Source organism: Schistocerca nitens, unplaced genomic scaffold, assembly GCF_023898315.1.
Source record: "Schistocerca nitens isolate TAMUIC-IGC-003100 unplaced genomic scaffold, iqSchNite1.1 HiC_scaffold_363, whole genome shotgun sequence".
Classification (NCBI taxonomy): domain Eukaryota; kingdom Metazoa; phylum Arthropoda; class Insecta; order Orthoptera; family Acrididae; genus Schistocerca; species Schistocerca nitens.
Window position 1 is genome coordinate 5,035,392 of NW_026045897.1, and position 11,196 is coordinate 5,046,587.

The 11,196-nt window shown below is 44.6% G+C and overlaps 1 protein-coding gene across 3 annotated transcripts in view; it reads right to left on the reverse strand.

Moving 5' to 3' along the window:
- Positions 1-10,979, reverse strand: part of LOC126228348 (F-box/LRR-repeat protein 3-like) — a 346,691-nt gene extending 335,712 nt beyond the window's left edge. For all 3 annotated transcript variants that reach the window (XM_049942298.1, XM_049942297.1, XM_049942296.1), the window contains exon 1: positions 10,785-10,979. The gene's annotated coding sequence lies outside the window, so the exon portion shown is untranslated. The remainder of the gene's footprint in view (positions 1-10,784) is intronic.
- Positions 10,980-11,196: the final 217 nt, after the last annotated feature.

Here is an 11,196-nt window from a genome sequence, read left to right on the forward strand (position 1 = left end):
GCGCCGCTCTATGCCGTGACCGTGCAAACGGTCGACGGCGGGAGTGACATCTTCGACTTGCGGAAGTTGCTGGGCTTCCCGGTTACGACGGAGGCTCTCCCGACCGCCATGGATCCTCAGCCCCAGTGCTTCAGGTGCCAGGGCGAGGGCCATGTTGCGAAGTATTGCCGCTACGCGGCGCGGTGCGTCAAGTGCTCAGGTGAGCACGACAGCCGCGCCTGCGACCGCGGCAGCAACGCTCTGCCGACTTGTGTCCGGTGCGGCGGCCCGCACGTCGCCAGTTGGCGCGGCTGTGCGGCTTTCTCAAGCCGCAGCCGTGCCGGGGGCGGCGAAGCGGCCGCGGCCGCACCGACGCAGCAGCAGAAGAGAAGACGACGTCGGAAACGGCGTAGGGCGCAGAACAGCCCGGCGCAGCTGAGGGACGGCGCAGCAGCAGATCCACCTGCCAGGGGCAGGGACGGCCGCTCGGAAACGGGCAGCCAGGACGCAGCTCGCCTTCCCGCGAAGAGATGTGACCTCGAACTCGGCACCGCCGTGAAGGAGGCCACAGCGGCCCTCAAAGCCGTCATGGCGGCGGAGAGGGCTGCCTTCGCAGCCGCCGTGGCTGCAGAGAAGGAAGAGGCCTTGAGGCAACTGCGAGCAGTTTTCGCCCAAGGCCTCAGCGCAGTCGTACCTGCGAACACTCCTGCGACCTCGCAGAAGGACGTTCGCGCGCCTATCCCTGCTTTTGTTCCAGCAGCACAGCAGGTGAGAGGCGCAAAGAGGACAACCGCCGCCCCAGCGGAACCGGTGGCGACGCCGTCGACCGCGGGAGCGACCCTCATCGCGACAGCGAGAGCGAACGGCCTGCATTTCTCCGACGCTGAAGCGGCGCAGCTCATTGAACCAGCGGAGCTGCTCGAAGCTGCTGTGCAGAAGTCCTGCGCCGTGCAGTAGAGGAGGACGCTGAACGGTAGCCAATCGCCGTCGTTCCGCACCGGCCTGATGAAGCTGCACCAAGTCACTGACGACAAGGTGCAGCAGAGGGCCTAACAGCAACGCATGCGTTGCCGCGCCGAACTTTTATGTTACAGGGAGGAAGCCACTGCGGCCGGCCCAGGAGACTACAAGAGAGCCCCGCCGCAGCACCGGACTGACCCCGCTAACGACCACGCAGCACATAGGTAACGATGCACGATACCTCACGCTAACCTTCCCTCACCTTGCATGCTCTGTCGCAGCTAGCAAGCCGCTACTGCCCTTATTACCCGACCTACTGTCGCAGAGGTTTTTTTCCCTTGGCGCTGGCCTTGGCACTTTTTTTTCCTCTGCTCTTAAAAACCGCTACCCTTCGATCGTTTTCGACCACTTCTATCTCCTGATGGACCATGTTAATGAGTAGTCTTACCCAGACGCATGGACAACATCACAGCCTGCATCCTGTGACGCCTGATTCAAAAACTAACATGTTTACGGAGGTGACAGTAGAACTTTTGGTTTGGTCACCACGTTGGTGCGGGCGTGGAGGGGCCCCATCCTTTATTTAAAAAAAAAAAAAAAAAAAAAAAGCTCGCCTCCAGTTCACCACCGGAAATGGAGGGTGAAGCTTTGACAATGCCAGCCACTCGTGCTGGCGAAACTTCAGAAAAATCATTAGATGAACGTCGGCCGAAGAACCCGAGACAGAAGCCAATAGGCAGTTTGTCAACAAGTGGCCACGAAAGCCTTAACAATTTTCTATTATTCATTGATTTCTTTATGATCTCTATTTTTTTTAGTTTTTTTTTTTTTTTTTTTTTTTTTTTTTTACAAATGAGAAGAGTTATATGCAGATGAACACTTACGACAAAAGCAGAAGGGCTACTTCTCATAGTTTTCAAGTTTTTCTGACAGTCTCATTGCCTCTTTACAAGATCCTTTTATTTCAATTATTCAAGGCACTAATACACATTTATTAGGCATAATAAAAGGTTTCAGGTATAATTTGAGTGCCAGAAAAATGTGTTCAAACTTCTAGTGCACCTCTTTGATGATGCTACTTTTTAGGGCCTTATATGCTTGCATTGCAAAACCAAATCCACTTTTCTAGATAGTTTAGAATATGCTCTTTCTAATGACCATAGTTTAGAAGAGTTTGGAGTAAACACTGTTTTGAAAAATTTGACTAAAAATACCCATTTTTAGCACTTTTTGAAAAATCGTCAACTTCGCCCTAGATTTGTGAAATAATGGAAAGCAATAGGAGAATGAAATTTTATATTCTAAGACCTTGTGTCCCCCCCCCCCCCCATAAACCATGGACCTTGCCGTTGGTGGGGAGGCTTGCGTGCCTCAGCGATACAGATAGCCGTACCGTTGGTACAACCACAACGGAGGGGTATCTGTTGAGAGGCCAGACAAACGTGTGGTTCCTGAAGAGGGGCAGCAGCCTTTTCAGTAGTTGCAAGGGCAACAGTCTGGATGATTGACTGGTCTGGCCTTGTAACAATAACCAAAACGGCCTTGCTGTGCTGGTACTGCGAACGGCTGAAAGCAAGGGGAAACTACGGCCGTAATTTTTCCCGAGGGCATGCAGCTTTACTGTATGATTAAATGATGATGGCGTCCTCTTGGGTAAAATATTCCGGAGGTAAAATAGTCCCCCATTCGGATCTCCGGGCGAGGACTACTCAAGAGGATGTCGTTATCAGGAGAAAGAAAACTGGCGTTCTACGGATCGGAGCGTGGAATGTCAGGTCCCTTAATCGGGCAGGTAGGTTAGAAAATTTGAAAAGGGAAATGGATAGGTTAAAGTTAGATATAGTGGGAATTAATGAAGTTCGGTGGCAGGAGGAACAAGACTTCTGGTCAGGTGACTACAGGGTTATAAACACAAAGTCAAATAGGGGTAATGCAGGAGTAGGTTTAATAATGAATAGGAAAATAGGAACGCGGGTAAGCTACTACAAACAGCTTACTGAACGCATTATTGTGGCCAAGATAGATACGAAGCCCACACCTACTACAGTAGTACAAGTTTATATGCCAACTAGCTCTGCAGATGACGAAGAAATTGAAGAAATGTATGATGAAATAAAAGAAATTATTCAGATAGTGAAGGGAGACGAAAATTTAATAGTCATGGGTGACTGGAATTCGAGTGTAGGAAAAGGGAGAGAAGGAAACGTAGTAGGAGAATATGGATTGGGGCTAAGAAATGAAAGAGGAAGCCGCCTGGTAGAATTTTGCACAGAGCACAACTTAATCATAGCTAACACTTGGTTTAAGAATCATGATAGAAGGTTGTATACATGGAAGAACCCTGGAGATACTAAAAGGTATCAGATAGATTATATAATGGTAAGACAGAGATTTAGGAATCAGGTTTTAAATTGTAAGACATTTCCAGGGGCAGATGTGGACTCTGACCACAATCTATTGGTTATGACCTGTAGATTAAAACTGAAGAAACTGCAAAAAGGTGGGAATATAAGGAGATGGGATCTGGATAAACTGAAAGAACCAGAGGTTGTACAGAGTTTCAGGGAGAGCATAAGGGAACAATTGACAGGAATGGGGGAAAGAAATACAGTAGAAGAAGAATGGGTAGCTTTGAGGGAAGAAGTAGTGCAGGCAGCAGAGGATCAATTAGGTAAAAAGACGAGGGCTAGTAGAAATCCTTGGGTAACAAAAGAAATATTGAATTTAATTGATGAAAGGAGAAAATATAAAAATGCAGTAAATGAAGCAGACAAAAAGGAATACAAACGTCTCAAAAATGAGATCGACAGGAAGTGCAAAATGGCTAAGCAGGGATGGCTAGAGGACAAATGTAAGGATGTAGAGGCTTATCTCACTAGGGGTAAGATAGATACTGCCTACAGGAAAATTAAAGAGACCTTTGGAGAAAAGAGAACCACTTGTATGAACATCAAGAGCTCAGATGGAAACCCAATTCTAAGCAAAGAAGGGAAAGCAGAAAGGTGGAAGGAGTATATAGAGGGTCTATACAAGGGCGATGTACTTGAGGACAATATTATGGAAATGGAAGAGGATGTAGATGAAGATGAAATGGGAAATACGATACTGCGTGAAGAGTTTGACAGAGCACTGAAAGACCTGAGTCGAAACAAGGCCCCCGGAGTAGACAACATCCCATTGGAACTACTGACGGCCTTGGGAGAGCCAGTCCTGACAAAACTCTACCATCTGGTGAGCAAGATGTATGAAACAGGCGAAATACCCTCAGACTTCAAGAAGAATATAATAATTCCAATCCCAAAGAAAGCAGGTGTTGACAGATGTGAAAATTACCGAACTATCAGTTTAATAAGCCACAGCTGCAAAATACTAACGCGAATTCTTTACAGACGAATGGAAAAACTGGTAGAAGCGGACCTCGGGGAAGATCAGTTTGGATTCCGTAGAAATACTGGAACACGTGAGGCAATACTGACCTTACGACTTATCTTAGAAGAAAGATTAAGGAAAGGCAAACCTACGTTTCTAGCATTTGTAGACTTAGAGAAAGCTTTTGACAATGTTGACTGGAATACTCTCTTTCAAATTCTAAAGGTGGCAGGGGTAAAATACAGGGAGCGAAAGGCTATTTACAATTGTACAGAAACCAGATGGCAGTTATAAGAGTCGAGGGACATGAAAGGGAAGCAGTGGTTGGGAAGGGAGTGAGACAGGGTTGTAGCCTCTCCCCGATGTTATTCAATCTGTATATTGAGCAAGCAGTAAAGGAAACAAAAGAAAAATTCGGAGTAGGTATTAAAATCCATGGAGAAGAAATAAAAACTTTGAGGTTCGCCGATGACATTGTAATTCTGTCAGAGACAGCAAAGGACTTGGAAGAGCAGTTGAACGGAATGGATGGTGTCTTGAAGGGAGGATATAAGATGAACATCAACAAAAGCAAAACGAGGATAATGGAATGTAGTCGAATTAAGTCGGGTGATGCTGAGGGTATTACACTAGGAAATGAGACACTTAAAGTAGTAAAGGAGTTTTGCTATTTGGGGAGCAAAATAACTGATGATGGTCGAAGTAGAGAGGATATAAAATGTAGACTGGCAATGGCAAGAAAAGCGTTTCTGAAGAAGAGAAATTTGTTAACATCGAGTATAGATTTAAGTGTCAGGAAGTCATTTCTGAAAGTATTTGTATGGAGTGTAGCAATGTATGGAAGTGAAACGTGGACAATAAATAGTTTGGACAAGAAGAGAATAGAAGCTTTCGAAATGTGGTGCTACAGAAGAATGCTGAAGATTAGGTGGGTAGATCACATAACTAATGAGGAGGTACTGAATAGGATTGGGGAGAAGAGGAGTTTGTGGCACAACTTGACCAGAAGAAGGGATCGGTTGGTAGGACATGTTCTGAGGCATCAAGGGATCACCAATTCAGTATTGGAGGGCAGCGTGGAGGGTAAAAATCGTAGAGGGAGACCAAGAGATGAATACACTAAGCAGATTCAGAAGGATGTAGGTTGCAGTAGGTACTGGGAGATGAAGAAGCTTGCACAGGATAGAGTAGCATGGAGAGCTGCATCAAACCAGTCTCAGGACTGAAGACCACAACAACAACAACAACAACAACAACAACAACAACAACAAGACCTTGTGTTGGTGAGTTATGCCGTGCAAAGTTTAATGTACATCCCACAATTACTTTTGGAGATATAAAAAACTAAAGTTCGCATTTTTTTTTAAACAGCTATTTTTTCGCCCAACTTTGCTTCAAATTATCTACACTCCTGGAAATGGAAAAAAAGAACACATTGACACCGGTGTGTCAGACCCACCATACTTGCTCCGGACACTGCGAGAGGGCTGTACAAGCAATGATCACACGCACGGCACAGCGGACACACCAGGAACCGCGGTGTTGGCCGTCGAATGGCGCTAGCTGCGCAGCATTTGTGCACCGCCGCCGTCACTGTCAGCCAGTTTGCCGTGGCATACGGAGCTCCATCGCAGTCTTTAACACTGGTAGCATGCCGCGACAGCGTGGACGTGAACCGTATCGTATGTGCAGTTGACGGACTTTGAGCGAGGGCGTATAGTGGGCATGCGGGAGGCCGGGTGGACGTACCGCCGAATTGCTCAACACGTGGGACGTGAGGTCTCCACAGTACATCGATGTTGTCGCCAGTGGTCGGCGGAAGGTGCACGTGCCCGTCGACCTGGGACCGGACCGCAGCGACGCACGGATGCACGCCAAGACCGTAGGATCCTACGCAGTGCCGTAGGGGACCGCACCGCCACTTCCCAGCAAATTAGGGACACTGTTGCTCCTGGGGTATCGGCGAGGACCATTCGCAACCGTCTCCATGAAGCTGGGCTACGGTCCCGCACACCGTTAGGCCGTCTTCCGCTCACGCCCCAACATCGTGCAGCCCGCCTCCAGTGGTGTCGCGACAGGCGTGAATGGAGGGACGAATGGAGACGTGTCGTCTTCAGCGATGAGAGTCGCTTCTGCCTTGGTGCCAATGATGGTCATATGCGTGTTTGGCGCCGTGCAGGTGAGCGCCACAATCAGGACTGCATACGACCGAGGCACACAGGGCCAACACCCGGCATCATGGTGTGGGGAGCGATCTCCTACACTGGCCGTACACCACTGGTGATCGTCGAGGGGACACTGAATAGTGCACGGTACATCCAAACCGTTATCGAACCCATCGTTCTACCATTCCTAGACCGGCAAGGGAACTTGCTGTTCCAACAGGACAATGCACGTCCGCATGTATCCCGTGCCACCTAACGTGCTCTAGAAGGTGTAAGTCAACTACCCTGGCCAGCAAGATCTCCGGATCTGTCCCCCATTGAGCATGTTTGGGACTGGATGAAGCGTCGTCTCACGCGGTCTGCACGTCCAGCACGAACGCTGGTCCAACTGAGGCGCCAGGTGGAAATGGCATGGCAAGCCGTTCCACAGGACTACATCCAGCATCTCTACGATCGTCTCCATGGGAGAATAGCAGCCTGCATTGCTGCGAAAGGTGGATATACACTGTACTAGTGCCGACATTGTGCATGCTCTGTTGCCTGTGTCTATGTGCCTGTGGTTCTGTCAGTGTGATCATGTGATTTATCTGACCCCAGGAATGTGTCAATAAAGTTTCCCCTTCCTGGGACAATGAATTCACGGTGTTCTTATTTCAATTTCCAGGAGTGTATATGAAAATTGCTCACAAATCCTTTTCTTAATATTTTACTTTAAAGAGCTCTAAAAGTTGTACAAGATGGCCAAGTTTTGTTTCTTTCATGTAAATACTTACAGAGATATCTCATCTCAAAGTTGCTGAAAATTCAAGGACGCACTATAGAAAGCTGTGCTATGGTCTTAAACAAGTGACTGTATCTCCAAAAGTATTGAATTTCTGAAACTGAAACTTTACCAGTGTTAATTGAGAACATGTGTGAATGTTCATACAAAATTTCATCAAAATCCATGAGGGTTATGTGGGAACATTTCTCGATATTAGACCACTTGGCACGGAATGGCCCTTACGTAAGAGTTGGCCAACTGCTACAAATATAGACTCAGCAACTAGGAAAAATTGAGCTACATAAGGCGCTAAAATACATGCGCTTAGAACTAATCCTTGCTTGTGCTGAACAACAGCATTTTGTAATAAAGGAAGTACGAAAATTCCTCCAAAAATGTAGCATTTGTTAGCGGATTTTTATAAGTAACTGTCATATTGCTTTAATATAAAATTATGCTGCTTAACACCAGCAGGACGCAGTGCTTACGCCCACTGCTTTCCCATTTTTCTTATCGTTTAAGCTTCCGTAGTGTTAAGCGGAAGTATATTCCTATAGTGAGATTGTTTTAGCTTATATATGCTCTTCTTTCTCCCACTGCATTTGTAACAGGTATGCAGCGCCCTCTGTAGCCCAGTATTTCCTAGTCGCCTGAGTCTGTACATTTGTAGCAGTTGGGGTTAGTCTCTGACGAAAGGTACCGTTTATGTTGACAAGAGCCTCTACCTGTGGGCATTTACGAATAAGTAGTCTCTCTGAAGTATGATATATGTAATCTGGCGCTGTCTAAAGCCATGTCTTGGAATAATTCTTGTTTCATCAATTTCGTTTATGCCAAGAGCCACTCGGTTTCGTCTAATCTATTGTGGTTTCATGTGATGTAATAAGTGAGTACGTTTACTTCACAAATATTTTTTTTAAATATGTTATAATGTTTGTTAAAAAAATTATTTTGTAACTGGTGTATACATTTTCAGGGCCAATACTTCTGAAGAAATTATTTTTTAAAGCCATTTTCAACGGATAATAAACCTTTATTTGTTGGCTGATTTTTCAATCTATTCGGAATAACGCAGTTGCTGTTTTGCAGCCATATTCAAGATCTGTAAATATGTTCTACAGTGTACCATATGATTATTTAGTTTCATGAGTGAGAAGTTTCCACATGACACCGACTTCCGTTGGTCTACTTTGAAATCAAAATCGTCAGTTGTGGAGGCCAGTCCTTCAACAATGCAAGATATAGCTAATGTAATGCTAGACCGTTCTCTTGTTTGATGAATTTTGTATGCTAAAACAATTATAGTTGAAAAATTATGTCAATAGAATGCTAACACTGTAGCAGTACAGGCTAGGTGGGTGAAAATGTCCACAGTATTCAAGGAGAAAAACATTGCAATAACAATTCTGCCTAAGGTTATAAAATTTATCCTTTGCCTTCCAAGCTCGTATGCACCCATGGAACGTATCTTTTCAAAAGTGAGTAACATTGAAATCTACGATTGCCAATTCCTCAATACTACAATGTAATTTCACTTTCCCGCGCACGGAAACATATGACATATCGTTGAATCTCATATGACATATCGTCGAATCTCAGAAAGATTTGTGAGAAATGTTAAATTGTTTTAAATATGACTGTTCTGTCTTAACTACTTTGTACTAGTTTTATATAAATAATAATGAGTGTTTATCCCCTTTGAAATGCCATTTCCTTACATGAATATCAATGATAATTCATTTTCCAGTCAAAAAGACATTGTTGACCCCTTTCGGTTCCAGTTAAACAGGATCCAAAAGTCGTGTTGGTGGATGTACAGGTCGTCTTCGTCCCCGAAGACGATATTGGATTATCCTTGAAAGTGTACTGTATATTTAAAAAAAAAAATATGGTAACCTTAGACAATGGTTCCTATAACCTTAGCAGTCTATACGTTACGAATCAACTGATCTGAGTTGCAAATCACAGTATCTCGTCGCCATACACGTAGCGGGACTTGACGTCAATGTCGAAGGCATTACACACGTCAGAAACTCCCCACCGCTGCTCAAGCGCATATTCAATTGTAACGGTTTACGTAGATTAGCTATGCTAAAAATCTTTAAAAGGGCCACGATGTTTATTTGCTCTGTTTAAATGAGAACTCAAGGTACTGTGGAAATACGAAGACGAACAATCTATGAAGATTGTATGGTCTTACCAATCACACTATGAACACCAACGACTAAAATTTTTTTGTTGGAGTCAAGCGTTGTGATTTCACTGGTCTGTCTGAGTTAGTGGAAGTCAGCCACAAATATGTTTTAAAGATTTTTCGATGTTTACCAGTTAAATAAGTAACAACTTCTTTACACAACATGGAACTAATGTTATTATTTTGAACTTACAAGCGAGCAAATCGTCAAATGAATAGTTAAATAAAGAGTGTAAATATTAATCAACAAGTGAAACATTTGTTACCTTCGACAAGAATTCATTTAGTCATTCTACACTGTATCCCAATTACAGTTTTTATTATCTACTGTACATAAACTATAAGGTATTAACGAAGACCACAATTCAGTATTTTATAAACAACATGTTTAAAACAAAACTCTCGTTCTTGTTAGGTGTTATCAGTTTCTGATTAACTATTTTTGAAGACACCACTCCCTTAACACAGCACTACAAATACAAAACACCTGGCGGTATGTAAACAACCATTTCACAGAATTCAGAATGTAATTACACAAATGAAGGGCGGAAAGAAGACTGGTTCCCTGAGAACATATATTACCATATCTACACTTCAAATGCACGGATTCCAAAGTTGCAACGCCACAGTTGACATAGTGCCGAAAATGATTGTCTATTTTCGCAGCGAACTGAAACTAGTTTGTAATTATTAAGAAAGCAGCAACCGCGTGCAATATGCTCCTTAATTATTCTTTACAATGTCTGGAGATGGTGCGTACAATACTAACACATTAGAGTTGTAATAACCCGGTAGCTTTCCTATAGGGGGCGGTGAGCCTCAGATTGGCTGTTGTTTAGCCGCCACACGTGAGCGGCTGTCACGTGTAGGCAGGCAGCGCTATGCGGTAATTCTTGGAAAAAAAAAATAAATAAATAAATAAAATAAAGCCCACGTGTGAAACGATACCGCGGCTCCGCACAGTGTTTCACCGTTTTCTTACGCACGGAAACAAAATTATGTTGCTAATAACTGTAAACAGAACTGCATTTACTTTGTAGTGCTCAAAAATGCTACTGGGCGGATAGTTTGATTGTATTACGAAAGTACTGGACTGTGTTGGTTGTGATCAGTAATGTTAAATCTTGGTGTGGATAAACAGCTATTGCTCAGCTGTCACCGCGACTTTTCAATTCTTACGTTGAGAAGTGTACTTTGCCACATCGCTTACAAGGCAACGTGTTTCCTGCGGTGAATCTGATGAATTCGGTAAAACTGTGTAGGTTCACCGAGAAAGGGGATCTTTCTAATAATACTATTAGCAGTAACTACACCAATGTCAAATACTTTCTGTTTAACGTGTTTCGTTCCTTACCTTACAGAAGCGGCCCACACTCAGTTGCAAGCCGTTAATCCACCAGGCGCTGCGACGACAAGTTTGGTGCTTAACAATGGGCAAAACTAGAAACACAAACACTGCTCACTTTTGCGTAGTGCGAACCGAGACACAACAAACCTCGAACGCAGCCAAAACAGACTACGTGACATGACATACTCGCATATCAATTAATGCTCCAGGAGGCGTTGACAGTGCCACCTAGCGGCTGGCGCGGTAGCTGTCCACAGACAAGCGCGAGTAATCAAAATTCTGGCGCTCTTTTCAGTTATTGTCCTGTCGCAGCAAGAAAATAAAAACCGTTCGTCATTATCGAACACAGCGGTTAATCCGTCCACTATGCACAAAAGCGGTACTGCTTGATGTTTATGACATGTGACGCCGCCGGTAA